General features: G+C 40.8%; 1 protein-coding gene across 1 annotated transcript in view; it reads right to left on the reverse strand.

The window, feature by feature from the left end:
* Window positions 1-17954, reverse strand: part of GALNTL6 (polypeptide N-acetylgalactosaminyltransferase like 6) — a 524449-nt gene that overhangs the window by 14821 nt on the left and 491674 nt on the right. The gene's annotated exons all lie outside the window — the stretch shown is intronic.

Below are 17954 nucleotides of genomic sequence, written 5' to 3' on the forward strand. Positions count from 1 at the left end.
AGGTTTTCTGAAAGAGGTATAAGAGAAGGGCTATCTATAATAATAAAATCATAATATGCTTATTATACCGGATGTGATTCTGGACATGATTCTGGATGTCCTTCTGGATGAAGCTGGGGCCGGAGGGAAGCCTGGGTCCCAGGTGCCAGAGGGAAGCCGGTGCCAGCAGCCAGGGGAAGGAAGGGCTACCCTTGCACGAATTTTGTGCATTGGGTCTCTAGTGTGATATAAATGTCAAGGTAGCTAGTAGGTGATAAGTAATTCAATTGGTTGTTAGAAAGACAAGCCTCTGTTTAACATATGACAGAGCATTGTTTGCTAATTCCCTGACAGCCGTGGGGTCTTTTTAAAAAAAGTCTTTGATTTCGGAGAGAGGAAGGGAGAGGGAGAGAATTAGAAGCATCAATGATGAGAGAGAATCATCAAGGGGCTGCCTCCTGCAAGCTCCCTACTGGGAATCGAACCTAGACCTCCTTGCTCATTGGGTTGCTGCTCAACCATTGAGCCACACCGGTGAACCCTTGGGGTCTTTTAACTCAGAAGTAGTGGGTTCATGATACATTCAACAAATGTTTACTATGTATTTGCTATGTCCTAGGCACTATGCTAGGTACTGGGTAGACAGTGAAAAAGAAAGAATTGGTCTCCTTTGTGTAAGCTTTGGTTCAGAGAATATTCCACAGGGGAAGGAAGGTTTGAGGCTCCTAATATTTCTGGCCATGAATTTTTAATGCTGCAAAAGGAACCAAGATGCTTCCCTTCTATGGACTGAAGTTGATTTCCGAATGTGCATCGATGTGCAGAGCTAGACAGAAAGAAGATGTGAGTGTAGCAGGGAGAGAGAACTGAATGGGGACCAGGCACCAGAGGGTTTCCCTATAATCTGAGCCATGCACTCCCTTTCAAAACTCAGTTTGTCCATTGTAAGAAGTTTACACTTAAGGAGTGCTCCTGAACAAAAGGCACTTTGAGATGTACGGATGGAGCTTCAAAGACAAGGAAAAAGCTCTTCAGCTCTTAAGGAGCCCAGAGTCTTGGTGGGGAGACACCACTTGGGAGGCATTTTCTTAGATTACTAAGTGCGAAGTGCTAGGTGAGAACTGAAGATGAAATGATCAGTTCTGATCGAGTCAGCTTGGAACACAGTGTAGAACTGATGACTTTGGAAGGGGCTCTGGAGGACGAGTAGAATTGAGTCTAGAGAGTGAAATGACAGAACAACATGGCAGCATTAGAGGTCCGAAATGTACCTACATATGGAGCCTGGGCAGTGCAAGACATATTTTAGGGAATGGCTCAACTTGGAATGGCCCAGCATAGGGTTTTTAAAATGAGGGCAATCATGCCTTGGAGGGTGGTTGTGAAGATTAAACTGATGTATACAAAGCGCTTGCACCCTGTCTGGTACATTGTAAGTGGTCAGCAAATGTTAGCTACTACTTATTTGTTTGTCTGCTCATTTTTTCAGCTGAAGCAATTATATTGGTGAATGGGGTAATGTCATAGATCACATTTCTATTAAACTATGAAATGTCCCATAAAGACCTTCACATACTGAGAGACCACAACTGAACAAGTGGTGGCCTGTAACGCCAGACCTTTTTATCAGCCTGGATCACCTTTTAATCTTGATAATCTCATAAGCAGCTACTCAAGATCTCAGTCGGGCAACTTCGATGTCAGCTGGTACACCCATATTCTCCCCCGATCCACTAGCGAGCTCTGTTGATGCTGGCCCTCAATCCCAAATGTCCCACTCCTTTCCTCTCCTTTCCAGTCTCACACACCTTCAACATTACCTCGTGGGCTTTTAAATAAATTGCAATAAAATATATGTAATGTGAATTTTGCCATTATAACTACTTTTAAGTGTAAAATTCAATCACACTGAGTACATTCAAAATTCTGTTTAACCAACACCACTATCTATTTTCAGGATGTTTTAATCACCCAAAACAGTAACTTCCCCACTTACCTCACTCCCGGTAACCTCTAATCTACCGGCTCTATGAATTTGCTTATTCTAGGTATCTAGATAAGTGTACCCAGATATGTTTGTCCACCTTATGTGCCATCCTTTTTTCACTTAATGTAATGTTTTAAGGTCTATCCATATTGTAGTATCTATCAGAACTTTGTTCCTTTTTAAGGCTGAATAGTAATTTTATTGTATATAATATTTGTATCTCTATGTATACCTCTGTGTCTATCTCTATTTCCATCTATCAGTCACATTTGGTTTTCCATTCATCCATTGATGGTCATTTGAGTTGTTTCCTCTTTTTGGCTATTGTGAGTGACGATATTGTAAACATTAGCATACAACTTGTTTTTAGTTCTTTTGTTCAAATGCCTAGGCGTGAAATTGCTGGGTGATATGGTAATTCTATGTTTATCTTTTGAGGAACCGCCTTAGTGTTTCCATAGAGACTATATGCACCATTTTATATACTAACCAGCAATGTACATTGGTTCCAATTTCTTCTCATCCTTGCTAACACCTGTTTTCTGTTTTTTTATAATAACCATGCGAGGGTGTGTGAATTGGTATCTCGTTATAGTTTTGATTTACATTTCTCTAATGACTAATGCCATTGAATATCTTTTCATGTGTTTCCTGGGTATTTGTATGTCTTCTATGGGAAATTTTTTTTCCAAGTTCTTTGCCCATTTTTTGAATTTGGGTGTTTGTTTTGTGTTGTTGTTGAATTGTAGGAGTTCTTCATATATTCTGGAATTAATCCCTTATCAGATATACAGTTGCAAATATTTTCTCCTATTTTGTAGGTTGCCTTTCCATTCTGTTAACAGTGTCTTGAAACACAAATTTTTTTATTTTAATCAAGTTCAATTTATGTTTTTTTTCTTTTGTTGCCTGTTTTTGGTGCCACATGTAAGAAACCATTACAAAATCCAATGCCATGAAGATTTTCCCTATGTTTTATTCTAAGAATTTTGTAATGTTTAGGTCTTCGAACCTTTTTGAATTAAAATTTGTAGATGTTATAAGGTAAAGTTCCAACCTCATTCTTTTGCACGTGCATATATTTGTTTGCTAGGCTGCCTTAACAATGTATCACACAGTATGAAATGAGGCCTGAACCTCACCTTGGTGGGAGAAGGGAGGGAAAGCCCTTTAAGTTTCTGAGCTCCTGTCTTGCTCACATTCTCTCATCCCTAATGTTGGTTCCTGCTTTCTGAAGTGGTTGCCTCTGTACTCTTCAGAGTCTTTTAAAAATCCCTTTCTCAGTTAACAGTTTTCTTTACATTAAAATTTCTCTGATGTGATTTCTATCTCCTGACAAGACTCCGATTGATGTGACCACATCTGAATAATAACTGAAGTCAGAGAAAGATGTGCTATCACACAAGCAAAGAGTATGAGGAAGATGGATTGGAATCCCGAGGAATGCTTTCTTTGGGGAGTGGGCAAAGAAAGGAGCTAGGAAAAAGAAAGGGAAAGTAAGAGGGGAATGAAGATGGATAGAAGAGGTTCAGATAGTGTGTGAGGGGTCAACAGTGTCAAATTCCAAAGAGTGGTCAAGTTGGAGGAGCTGGCAGTTAGGAAGTTACCAGTGGCCTTTCCAAGGACAATGTCTGTGGGGTGGTGAATGAAGGCAGAAGACAGAGTCTAAGTGGACTGAGGACAACTGGGAGGTGAGAGTTAGAGCACACAAATGGAAGCTTCTCTTTCTAGAAGCTTGATAGCGATGGGAAAGACAAATACAGGGGAAAAGTAGAATGAAAAAAGAACCAACATTTCTGGGATGGGGAGATTTGAGGAGAGAATCCTATATAATAAAAGGCTAATATGCAAAGTGTCCCCTCAGGAGTTGGACAGGGAGACTGGGAGTTTGATCACTCACTATGACATGAGCTGACCACCAGGGGGCGACGTGGAATGAAGGAAGGCCCCACCCAGCAGCTGGCAGCTGGGGGAAGGGAGGCCCTGGCTGGCAACTGGAAGGCCCCGAATGGCCCTGACACTGGCCAGGCCTGGGGACCCTACCCACGCATGAATTTCGTGCCTCTAGTTATAGATAAGTCCTGGCCTAACTCATTTGAGACTTAACATTTTTTTCAACTGCTTTTAGAAATTAAAAATGGTATATAAATACAAAGCACTGACAAGGCTTTCATTATCCTTACAGGATGTTTCACTTTTTAAGATTCTGCCTCATGGCCACCACACCATGTTTGCTTGAACAGGTCCATTCCATCTCTAATTGCTCCATTCCATTGGTGTCCAATGACTGTTGACAGAGACCTTTCCTTGAAATGATACCCACAGAGATCTTCCTCTTCTGGATTTACCATAAATGTGATTGCTTTAGCACCTCTCTCTTGCTCTGGGAATTGCATTTCAGAAGCCTGGCTTACATTATGAAAAAAAAAAAAAAAAGCTCATGGCAGAAATAGTACCACAGGACCTTCATATTGATATGCATTCCACTCTAGTCTTCTTCTAAAATTATATCCAGCTACTTGAGTTAAGCATTGTGAGTATAGTTTGTGAGCCATATTTTCCTGTTTCAGAATAGACCTTTTAAGTGAAGGGTTATTTGTCCAAAACATTTGATTTTCACAAGCAGATACAGGGGAAATAAGCCACTTCTTATTGGGGTTAGGTGAGCAACTGTTCTCTGATAGAAGGAACAGAAATTAGAGTACCTTCTTCATACTAACCTGGGTGCTTTCACAACCATTATTTTACTTTTTAATTTGTGCCACAGCCAGACTGTGTATTCATTCACATTTGCAACTGGGGCTCTGGAAAGTAGATGGTTTGTCCAAGATCATACAACCAAGAGACAGCACAAGGATTTGTATCCATGTTTCTGAGTCCCAGGACCTTGCTTTTTATACCACATTACTGTAATGCTGAATATTAATTCACAAGACAGGTACAAGACAAACGCTACATCTGCATCAACTGTTTTACTGAGCTCAAAAGAATATAAGGAAATTAAAGAAGGTTCTGAATCCTTGGGCTGAGAGAAGTGATCCCAACCCAAAATGAGGTTGCTGTGTGATCTAGATAGAAAGGCTGAAGCAGGGTTAGAAGTAAGTCACTTTAATGCTCAGGGAACTTTGGTAATGGCCGTGGGAAAGCCAAGGGATGAGGAAGTGACTGAAGGGACAGGGAGGTTGCCCATGGTGGCTTGACTCTGAGAGGAAGCATGGTGATTCAAGAGAAGGCCTCTGGGGGGATAAAGAGGGGGAATCATTTCCTGACCTTTGCCTGAGACTCTAGATTTTGAACCTAGATTTTTAAAGAATTCCATTTTCTGAAAAGTTAGAAAATGGCAAAAGAGTGGTGACTTAACCTTGGCCTATGCGGTTGACTAGAACATACCTCCTTTTGTGTCCAACAGCCAGATATATCCTCTGTAAAACAGAGACTATGGAACAATTTTGACCTTCTGAACATATAAGAATATAAAGTGGAACTCTTAGTAACTATGACTCTTTTTTAGTTTGGATTTCCAACTCCCCCCTCCCCCCCCCCCACCAAAGTTTTGGTATCATAACTTCATAAAGTCAAGGAAGAAAATATTTTAGTGCAAAACCTCTTGAGTGCACTGCTGGAGTAGAGCCGTGGGCTGGTGAAGGAACAGCCAGTGGCAAGCTGGCTGAGCACAGGTTTCTGGAAGCTCGGGTGAAAATTAGTCATATTTTGGTATGAATTATACACATGTTATAAGACAAAAGCATACTGCACGTCAGAAACATGAAAGATAATATTTTTTAAAAAGTTGGAAGGAGTAGTTTAGGAGATGAACAGACTTACTTGTGCCCTTCTTTTCTCCCTGAAATTTATAAAACTCAGGTGAGTTAGTGTACAGGACGAGGGGAAGTGAGATCTGGAGGAAGATTTTACAGTGAGAGTTCAAGAATATCTACAGGAAAACTTATCAGAAGGATACCTGAAGCCCGGCTGGTGTGGCTCAGTGGTTGAGCCTCAACCTATGAACCAGGAGGTCATGGCTTGATTCCCAGTCAGGAAATTCCCAGGCACATGCCTGGGTTGTGGGATTGATCCTCAGTGTGGGGTGTGTAGGAGGCAGCTGATCAATGATTCTCTTTCATCATTGATGTTTCTATCTCTCTCTCCCCCTCCCTTCCTCTCTGAATATATATATGTGTGTGTGTGTGAGTGTGTGTGTGTGTGTGTGTGTGTGTGTATATATTTAAAGGATACCTGAAAATCAGGGAAGACATTTTAAGTCAGGAGTTAATATGAGTGTTCCAGTATCCCATGGAGAGAAGGCATCTACAGGAAGAGCTACAGTCATGCTACTAGTAACACGAATTGCACCTGTGTCGAGAGGTTTAAAAGCAGAGAATGCTGCTTTGAAAGCAAATGAAAGCTACAGGAGAGGCGGCTTGTGCGCTGTGGAGGCAGCGTGGCCCCATTTCAGCTGCAGATTGTGGGAGGAAACTCCTGAGCGAGCCCCTTGGTCATCATCCCTTCTGCACCGTCACTCAGACAATGGCATGGCGCCATCTGCTCAGACTGAGCCCCATGATGCTGGGCAAGCACTGCACCTTTTAACTAATGTCTCGACATCTAAAATTCCTGCCATTTTTCTCCTGGAGTGCTATTTTATGAATACAAATACTTCTCCCCACGGTTAGATTCACCTATGAATTGCCAATAAATCTACGATTTGCTCAAGTTCCAGTCTAATCATGAAAAGCCACTTTCAACATTATCCTCGAAGCCAAGGTCAATAGCTCCAGGCATTAAACATAAAGCAAATTTTCCCCCATACTTGAAAAACTACTCAAACAACACGGTGTCTAGATGAAATAATTCTTCTTTTGAGTTTAGGCCAGGTCATTGAAATGTGGGCAGGTTTAAAAGCTTGTCTAATAGAGATACTCAGCTCTTGGGTAAAACTCAGGACCGTTAGTTAATGAAGATCTGCAATCAAATGATAGGGTTGATTCTGAGAAGGATGTGACTCTTTGACCTCGGGCAGGATTGCAGCAAAATCATTGAGATACATGATAATTTGTGGGCTTTTAAAGTTTTCCAGAGAAGTAGAATCTCTTGAACTTATTCTTGAGTTTAATAGCTATTCCTCTAAGGAAGGTCAGCAAATTGTTCTTCTTTTCAAGTAAGATAATTCAGGGCCTGAGTTTTTAATTGTAAATTTAATCACTGTTAAGCATAGTCAGCATATTAAAAGAGGTGAATTGGTCTTTTTAAGGGAAGAAAGGTGGACATGTCAAGTTGCATTATGGGAGACTGAAGTATAATTTAACATTTATAAAATATTTCATGGTATAACTACTTCCCTGAAATTTTTTTTTCCTGTGGGATTGAGGTTATGAATATTATTTTCATTTTGGAGAGGGAAAACCAGAGTAATGGAAAGAAACTATTTCCACCCTCCTTCTTACCCCCTGCCACAAAATCAAACAAATAGGTAACAGAAAGAATGAGCAGCGAAGGTCTGGCTTTAACATTTTTGAGTCACATTGACCAGCACGCCATCACTGTGTCCTGTAACGAGGGAAATTCATGCAAAACCAATGGGGATAACAGATTATTTCCTATGAAAAAGTAAACGCACTGCTTTCAAACCAGTGACAATACAAATTCCACTCTGGAGCACCAATTTATGCAAAAGTTAGTGTAATAATCTCAAAATGCTTGAATGCTCTGGTTGGCTTTCTGAACAATCATCTCACACCTTCTTCTAATCCAAGCATTTTACATAATTGCCTCCTCGCAAAGTTCTTAACTGTGAATGTAGGTAATCATGCCAGACTCAATGGGTGAATAGTTCTGAGAATGAACTGGTTGGCTTTGATGAGATTGTGAAATAAATGGCAGTTGCCAAAAGCCAAGGATGATTTTTTTCCCCTCTGGGAAAGAGTGAGACTTGATGTCTCCCTGAAAATAGAGCAGAACAGAATAAACAAAACAAAACAAAATAAAACAGGACAAAAGAGGTCTTAGGTAAGTCAACATTAGTCTAGTCTGGTGGAGTGACTCTGTGTATGTATACAAACTAGACAGCCATCCAGGCAAGTTCAAATTACTTGACACCCTAGTTCAAAGTTACTTAGGTAACTTGGGGAGACCAAGGGTTGGGTTCTGTTTCTGGCAGGGTCCTAGAGTGTTACTTCAAGCCAGTGAGGCTTTCTCAGGGGAGAAGCCATGATTTAATTATTTCTGTACCTCCAGCACCTGGCATAGATGGCGGTGTATAATGTACACATCCGCTAGGGCTGCCATAGCAAAATTCCATAGGTTGGTTGGCTTAAACAACAGAAATTTACTTCTCAGTTCTGGAGGCTAGAAGTCCAAGATCAAGGTCAACAGGTTTGGTTTTCTCTGAGGTCTCTCTCCTTGGCTTGAAGATAGCAGCCTTGTCACTGCATCCTCACATGGCATTTTCTCTGTGTATGAATACACCTGTTGTCTCTTTTAGTATGAGGACTTTAGTCCTTTTGGATTAGGGACCAAACTTTATGAGCCCATTCAACCTTAGTTACCACCTTAAAGGCCTCATCTACACTAATAAAAGACAAACATGTAAATTGACCATACCTTCGCTATGCCTTAAGCCACGCCCACTAGCAATCAGAGCAACTATATGCAAATTAACCCAACCAAGATGGCGGCCGGCAGCCATGGAGCTGGAGCAAGCAGGAGGCTTGGTTGCCCCAGTGATGGAGGAAGCCAAGCTTCCTGCCTGCTGCAGTCGGCTCTGAGCTCCACTCAAGGCTACAAAGTTTCAATTATAGAAGGTAAATAAATCCCAGAATAAAAAAGAAAAAAAGGAGAGGCTGGGGGTTTCCATCGCCAGGGGGCTTGGCCAGTCTGAAAACGGCTCTCAGCCCTTCTCCCAGACTGGCCAGGCACCTCAGTGGGGATCCCCCACCCTGATCTGAGACACCCTTCAGGGCAAACCAGCTGGCCCCCACCAGTGCACCAGGCCTCTATCCTATATAATAAAAGGGTAATATGCAAATTGACCCTAACAGCAGAATGACTGGTCACTATGACACACACTGACCACCAGGGGGCAGATGCTCAATGCAGGAGCTGTCCCCTGGTGGCCAGTACGCTCCCACAGGGGGAGCTCTGCTCAGCCACAAGCCAGGCTGATGGCTGCCAGCACAGCGGTAGTAGCAGGAGCCTCTCCCGCCTCCTCAGCAGCACTAAGGATGTCCGACTGTAGCTTAGGTCTGCTCCCTACTGGTAAGTGGACATCCCCTGAGGGCTGCTGGGCTGCCAGATGGATGTCTGACTGCCAGCTTGGGCCCGATCCCCCAGGGAGCGGGCATAAGCCAGCAGGTGGACATCCTCCGAGGGGTCCCAGACTGCAAGAGGGCATTGGCCGGGCTGAGAGACCCCCCTGAGTGCACACATTTTTGTGCACTGGGCCTCTAGTGTCCAAATATAGTTACACTGTTGAAGGGTTAGAGCTTCAACATATAAATTTTGGGCTCACACAGTTCAGACTGTAACATGCAGTACTTACTCGGTAATTACCTTTTAAATAAAGGAAAAATGTTCACTATTTTTCATGTTAGTTTCTCTGGTGATGAATGAGAGGGGTCACAATCACAGCTATTTATTATTCTTCTTGCCATTGGCCTTAGGGTTTTACAAAGAAACTTCACCAGCATTGAATTTTCCAAATGATTTTGAAAGAATTTATTGCTAGGCCTTTCTATTGGGTGTGCTTAATATCTGTGTTCTGTTACCTTACACATACCAGGCCTATTCAGGAGATTGCTCAAGTCTCCGAGCCACTTGCTTACATCATCTCCCAAATCCCTCACCCAAATCCTGACTCATCTCCTTTTATTGCTGGAATTAGGTCATGGGCAAAGCTCCACCAAATACTTTTTGAGCCACAGAGGGCCCCCCCAGCTGAATGTGTTCCTTGCCTGGTTTATATTTTGAACCTGGTCTTAATAGTTTCATTCAAGGTTGTCAGTATCATTTTCTCTAAGTGATTTTTAACTTCCTTTGAGTTGCAGATAGTCTTTGAAAATCTGATGAAAACTATGAACTATCCAGAAAAATGTTCATATATACAGATGCAAAGAATTCTTGCTTTATATAACTGGTGGCCCATAAAGATGGTTTAATGTGTTAATTACATACATAGCTTTTTCTCCACCAACTCCAACACATAGACCCACAGGAGTTTAGAATGTGTTCTTTGAAATACTTTCCCTATATCGAGGGGCATTGGTTGAGAAAAAAAATGATGCAGTTTTCACTGTAAAAAAATGAGAGGTGTCTCATGCAAAAACAATTATTCTCTTGAACCTCTGCTTCTTGTATGATTTAGGTAAAGTGTTGCCTCCTCCATCCATTTGTAATGCAAATCAGGGCTTCCACAGCAGTAAATAATAATAGTCAACACTGAATGGAGAGCTTGCTGTGTTAGGCCCTCTGCTCTGTGCTTTCCATAAATTAGTTCATTTAATCATCACAACAACTCTATGAGGTTGGTGCTGTTATATTCTTACTAGAGGCCTGGTGCACGGATTCCTGCATTGGTGGGGTACTTTGGCATGCCCTGTGGGGATGCCAAAACCGACAGTCCAATGCCTCCTGCTGCTTCTGCCTGCTGCTTCCACTCATCTCGCCCCGCTGCACCTGCAATGGCTCGCATCCAGTCAGTCCCAATTGAGAGAGACTCGTACAGAGGTGCTTGCCAGCTGTGAGCCCTGAGTCTGGAGCCCATTGGTCAGCTGTGCAGTGCTCCCACCGTGGGAGTGCACTGACCACCAGGGGGCAGCTCCTGTGTTGAGTGTCTGCCCCCTGGTGGTCCGTGTGCATCATAGCGACCAGTCGACCGGTCATTCGGTCACTTAGGCTTTTATATATATAGATTTTGCAACAAAGAAACCTAGGTATACTACTTTCCTGTAAAGCTGTAACAAATTACCACAAACCTAGGGGTTTAAAGAAAATGAAACGTATTCTCTCACATTTTTGAGGCCAGAGTCCAAAATCAAGGTGTTGACTGGACTGTGCTCCCTTTAAAGGCTCTAGGGGAGATTTCGTTCTTTGCTTCTTCCAGCTTCCTAAGCTTGTGGCTCCTCACTACAATCTCTCCCTTCTTCACATGGCCTTCTCCTCTTCTTTATATGTGTCTTCTCTGAATGTCTCTTATGGGGACACTTGTCATAGGATGTAGGATCCACCTAGATAGTCCAGGATGATCCCATCTTGAGGTTCTTAATTCCATCAATAAAAGAACATTCACAGGCTCTGGGAATTTTTTTTTTTTTTTTTTTTGCCAGTCATCATTCAATCTGCTACACAAAGTATACCAGTAGATAGGTTTTAGTAAGTCAGTGGGTCAGTGGTAGACCTGGGAGCCCAACTCTTATGTTAGGGCCTTAGGAGCCTGTGAAACCCTCACAGTTGATAGCTAGACTTCAAAGCCTCCTCTTGGCTTACTCTCAGTAAGGGGGACAGTGGTACCATGTGCTAACTGGCCACTTGCTGAGAGGGCAGGATCCAGTTTCGTATCAGTCTCAGTTCTAGAGGAAATACTATGAAACTGACTCACACAGACAAATAAAGAGGCTGAGGCCAGGATAACAGAGCCAAATAGAGCTTCAGGCACAGAGTGCTGGCCTCTAATGTCCCTTCTTGCTTTCTAGGGTGAGATGCTCCATGGAAATCAAGCCCTGGGGAGAGAAGAGAAAGGACTTGGGGGACCCTGGGGAGCCTGCTGAGCTGTATAGCTGGAACCTGCTTGCACAGGGGAGTGCTCTGTAGAAATATTTGGCTAAAATATTATGGATGTTGAAAGAAACTAAAGAAGACATAAATAAACGGAAAGGCATCCCGTGTGCATAGATTGGAAGGCAATATTGTTAACATATTAATATTACCTAGAGCAATCTATAGATTCTTATCAAAAACTCAATAATCCTTTTTGCAAAAATAAAAAAAAATCAATTAAATTCATATGGAACAAGAAATCTTGAATAGCCAAAACAATGTTGGGGGAAAAAGAATAAAGTTGGAGGACCCAAACTTTCTGATTTTAAAGCTTACAGTAATCAAATGCTACAGTAATCAAAACAGTTGGTTATAAAAACAGATATAACCAATGGAATGGAATAGAGAGCTCATAAATAAACCCTCCCACATAAGGTCAAATGATTTTCATTTTCCACAAAGGTGGCAAGATCATTCACTGGAAGAAAGGAGTCTTTTCAACAAATGGTTTTGAGAAAACTGAATATCCACATGCAAAGGAATGAAGTTAGACTCTTACCTTACATCATGTAAAACTTAATATAAAGCTAAAACTACATGTTTTAGAAGAAAACAGGAGAAAAACTTCATAGCATTGGATTTGACAATGATTCTTGGATAAGACACAAAAAGCACAGGTAACAAAAGAAAAAATTATGTATAAATAAACATCAAAATGAACAACTTCTGTGTATAAACCAACATATCTCATAAGGGGCTAATGTCCAGAATATATAGAGAAATCCTAAAACTCAATAACAAAAAAGCAAACAACCTAATAAAAAAAATGAGCCAAAGATTTAAATAGGCATTTCTCCAAAGAAGATACACAAATGACATATAAGCACAAGGAATGATGCTCACCATCACTAATCATCAGGAAAATGCAAATCAAAACCACATTGAGATAGTTCTTTACATCCATTTCAGGATTATTATAAAACACAACAGAAAACAAGTCTTGATAAGGATATGGAGACATTGGAACCCTTGTGCATTGCTGGTGGGAATATAAATGTGCAGCTGCTATTGAAAATAGTACAGTGGTGTCTAAAAAGTTAAACATAGACTTACCATATCACTGATAATTCTACTTTTGGGTATGTATTCATGTACACACATGTTCATAGTAACGTTATTCACAACATCCAAAATGTGGAAACAACCCAAATGTCTATTAATGGATGAATGGGTAAACAAAATGTCATGTATGTATACAATGGAATATTATTCAGCCTTAAAAACACATGAAATTCTCATACATACTATAACATGGGTGATCCTTAAAAACATGCTAAGTGAAATAAGCCAGCCCCAATAGTATAGACATTATATGATTCTATTTGCATGAGGTACCTAAAATAGTCAAACTCATAGAAACAGAAAATAGAATAGAGGTTACTGGCTTGGGGGAGGGAGAATGGGGAGTTACTTAATGGGTACAGCATTTCAACTTGGGGTGATAAAAAATTCTGGTGACAGTTACATAACAATGGAAATGTACTTAAGGCCATTAAACTGTACACTGAAAATGATTAAAAAGACAAATTTTATGTCATGCATACTTTACCATAATTAAAAAATGCAGTACTTATTTGATGATAATTGGGGCAGTTGCATTTGCTTTCTGTAAATCCATGAAAGAGAAGCAGCCAGCTGTGGGTTCTGAGGGGAGCAGCCAGACATACAAGGCAGGACCTAATTCCTTTGCTTTGGGGTAGATATTAGAAGAAACTTGTCACAATAGGGCTTCTGAAAAAATTTTCTTAATGTATTTAGAACGTATTGTATCTCACACCAACAACCTCTTTCAACCCCATTTTACACATAAGGAAAAGAGTTACAAAGATATGCAGCATCATATGCTCTATTGATGATACATAATTGTTTTAGGAGAGATAATTATCTGGAAATTCCCCCAACTGACTGGGTTTACTTCTGAGTGCCAGGAGGAAGTTAAGCCCCAATACAGGTAGGTATAAGTGGGAAACATTTTATTTTTATTCCCCACCCCACCCCTGCTTTATGTGAGATTAACTCCCTTTAAATCCATGCTATCTTCTTCAGAAACTAAATAACATTGTTTTCTTTAATATACAACTCAAGTAGTCACAGCCAAGCTTTCCAGCTGTAATATCTACGTTTTGCAACCAAGCAGGGCAGCTCAAAGGGTTTCTAAAACCAGAGGAGACTCTAATAAGCTGGAAGAGGCAATATCTGCTTTTAAATTCATAAGCAATTTTCTAATTCAATTGGAGAGGAAGAGCTGGAAAGAGAGAGAAGGAAGGAGTATTTGAAAAATGGGAGATTCTTCTATTCCTCTGCTCAATGTAACGTAGGTGTAGGCTAGATATGAACTTGAACTCTTCACCCCACCCATGATGTGCTCATTTTGAATGTCACAATTGAGTCTGACACTACTGCAATACATTTCTTTTTCATATTCAGTTCATTTGTTGTATTTAGTTTGCATCTTCTATCCAAAGTATTTTTTTTTTTTTGAAAATTGAACCTTTGAGGGGAGACAAAAACAATTTTCTTCAGGAGAAAATTTTTACTCATATTATTTTGGTAGGGAAGAGAATTATATGTAATTTCTCTTTAAGATATGTGGTCCTTTAAATTTTAATTATCAGTAACTACAGCATACATGGAATTACTATCTTTGGGTACTTTTGCATTAATTTAGCTGTGAGATGGTCAGAGACTGTTAAAAGAACAACAAGAACAACAACTCCAGTCATACTTCTGGCCACTCATTTGGATGTACAAATTACTACTGGTATTACCATCATCACTTTTAGTTCTACCATCACCGCCAGTGCTGATAGGTAACTTTTGTTGGTTACCTGCCGTATGCTAGATATTGAGGTTAAGAGCTTTATATGAATCATTAGAGTTGATCCTCAACAGATTCTATAATGTAGGGACTATTATTCTCATTTTATGGCTGAGGAAACAGAGAGATTAAACTGATTTGCCTGATTCCAACATGTCCAGTAAATGTTGGAGCTGGATTTGAACAAAGAAAGGTGCTAGGGAATTGGGTAGGACTGAGGATGTGTACTGACCTATGGGACACTGAGAACATGACCTTTTCCTATTTATCATTGTATTTGCCACAACATTGCACATTGTGCTTTAAATGTGGTGGCGTGAGCTTAATTCAAGTTTGTGGAATAAATGAATGAGGAAAACTAAAGGATAATTAACACTGTGTTAATTATCTCCTATTTTAATTTGGAAGTTGTTGCAATGTGGCATTTTGTGGACTCATTTTCATGCACTTATATCAGGTAACCTGTTAATATAAGAAGGTGATTGTGGATTTGCATTTGGGGGGTGCATAAGCTCGTACCTGGGAATACTGAAAAACAACATGTTCTAATTGTTTTGTCCTGCCATGACATGGTCGTGAAGATGTGATCTCATCAGAAGTCATTCTGCACATTGCAGAGGGTTTCAAAACTCTGGGATTTACTCAGTATCCTTCAAGTGAATTGTCTGTGCCTCAAAATTATGAAAGCAATTCATAATTAGAGCTCATTATAGATCACTAGTCCTGCAGCCATATGAAAGCAAAAACTGTGTCTGACATGCTCACCATTCATCCCTTGTGATGAGCACAGTGCTGGCCCGTTGATATGTGCCAAATGAAAAAAAGATAAATGAAAATGAACACTTGAGCCCTAGCAGGTTTGCTCAGTGGTTAGAGGGCCACAGGTTTGATTCCTGGTCAAGGGCATGTACCTTGGTTGCAGGTTCGATCCCAGCCCTGGTCAGGGCATGTGCAGGAGGCAACTAATCAATGTATCTTTCTCACAGAGATGTTTCTCTCTCTTTGTCTCTCCTTCTCCCTTTCACTTTCTTTAAAAATCAATGGAAAAAATATCCTGGGGTGAGAACTAATAACAACAACAAAAAGAACAATTGATAGGTCAGATAATAGCTAAGTAAGATCATGTGAAGGAGACAGGATGGCCAGCAAAACTTTACAACTCATGAAATGGATTAGAAGGAAAAAAAGAAAGAATGTGTTGATTAGAAGGTGTTATTCAGTGATGGAAGGACAGACAAAGTGACTGAGAAATGAATGTTGCTAGTACCATCCAAATGCTAACCAGCACTGCACATATCCCCATCTCAATGGCAGGGTTGTTCTTAGGATGGAGCGGAAGCTGGAGGGCCCAGCCAGCAGACTTGGAGTGTTGTTTTGTCAAGGCGAACCAAACCCACCGCTGACGTCCCTGATGCCATTAAATATTCTCTTCATCTTTGTTTTGACTGCATGTTCATCAAACAACTTTTTGACTCCTACCTAGTCTGCTTACACGGAGAGAATGTGCTGATGATATTCATTTCATGATTTTCTGTTCCCCTTGGAAGTGATTTATCATACAAAATCAATAGAGAGATCTGCCATGAACCTTTGGCGCATGCGTAGCACTCTGAGGCCAAAGGTACTGGTTTTAGCCACGAGTGGATTTCCGAGCTTTGTGACAGTTGTACTTTTCACTGACAACTAATAGTGGACATTTTGGTATTGTTCTCAGCCCCCCGTACCTCTTGGTTGGGGAGAGCCAGTCTCTTGGGATCTGATAATAGTGAGTGCCAGAGAAGAGCCAGTTTCTGGATCTTCAAAGAGGAGGGTCAGTTTCATCCATCCAGCCTTTTCCTCAGGCTGATGCTGCTAAACTTTTCCACATGGAGCAGGCTGACAACAGGCGAACATGTATCTGGGGAATCAGCAATCATGGCTGAGTACTCTCGCAGGTATGCCCATTCTCACAGGTATGCTCTCCTACATTTGAGCACCTCCGCCTCAGATACCTGCCTAACATTAGCAGTTATGTGACTTTTGTGTCTTAGGGCTTTGTTTTTCTTCTTTTTTTTTTTGTTAATCCTCACCTGAGGATATTTCCCCATTGATATTTAGAGAAAGTGGAAGGGAGGTGGACAGACAGAGAGAAACATCCATATGTGAGAGACACATCGATTGGTTGCTCAGGGCCAGGATTGACCCTGCAACCCAGGTACATGCCCTCGACAGAAACCAAACCTGGGTTCCTTCAGTACGCGGAATGACGCTCTGTCCAGCGGTTCTCAACCTGTGGGTCGCGATCCCTTTGGCGGTCAAACGACCCTTTCACAGGGGTCGCCTAAGACCATCCTGCATATCAGATATTTACATTACAATTCATAACAGTAGCAACATTACAGTGATGAAGTAGCAACGAAAATAATTTTATGGCTGGGTCACAACATGAGGAACTGTATTTAAAGGGCCAGAAGGTTGAGAACCAGTGCCACTAAGCCAAACCAGCTGGGGCTCTCAGGGCTTTTTAGTTCTATGACCTTTGGCTACTTTACTTGCTCTAAAACGGATTATTTCTTTTTGCCCTACAATGAACTGATTATTTTTTGACTCTCTTAATCATTAACTCAGATTGATAGGCGGTAATTTTCATAGTGGTGACTAGAACCTTTGGTGAACATGGTACAGTGCCGATTCTTACCCTTTCTTTAATTTCTAAACATCCTATTGCTATCTAGTTAAATTATGAATAGCTGGACTATGTGTTTCATGTACATTTGGAGGATTAAACCAATGATAATAAGCTTTTGAAAACTTGAGCTATTCTATAAATGTTACTAATCATAGTATGATTTCAACAGCTAATTTTATTTTCTGGTGAGAAAGAAGAAAGCCTTCTGGACAATTAGTAACCAATGCTCCAACCTTTAGAGAGGCAGGGAGAGGAGGAGGGGGAGAGAGAGGGATTTAGGGAGAAAGGGAAGTGCCATCTGCTCAAATGTTATACAGTGTCTTTCCTTAGGTTATTCTATACCAGCTCTAGGATAGAGCTAATAAATATCCTAAATATAAAAATTTGAGTAAAATATTATATTTTTGAGGCATTATGCCATTCAACATTAAGATGTTGTGTTTTAATATAGTGACTGTAAAGTAAAAATTCTGATGTCTACAACATCACAAAATTTACGCTCTCTCTTTCCCTATTGTTATCATGTTCCCACATACCTTCTAAGGCAATGCACTTGAAAAAAAACTATTTATTATGAAAATGTCTATGCTCAAAACACCTGTTTTTGAAACCATCAACATTTTGCCATACTTTGTTCATCTATCTTCTCCTTCCCAATCTCCTATTTTTTATTTTGTTGGAGAATTTTAAAG

This window comes from Myotis daubentonii, chromosome 5 (assembly GCF_963259705.1).
Source record: "Myotis daubentonii chromosome 5, mMyoDau2.1, whole genome shotgun sequence".
NCBI classification, from domain to species: domain Eukaryota; kingdom Metazoa; phylum Chordata; class Mammalia; order Chiroptera; family Vespertilionidae; genus Myotis; species Myotis daubentonii.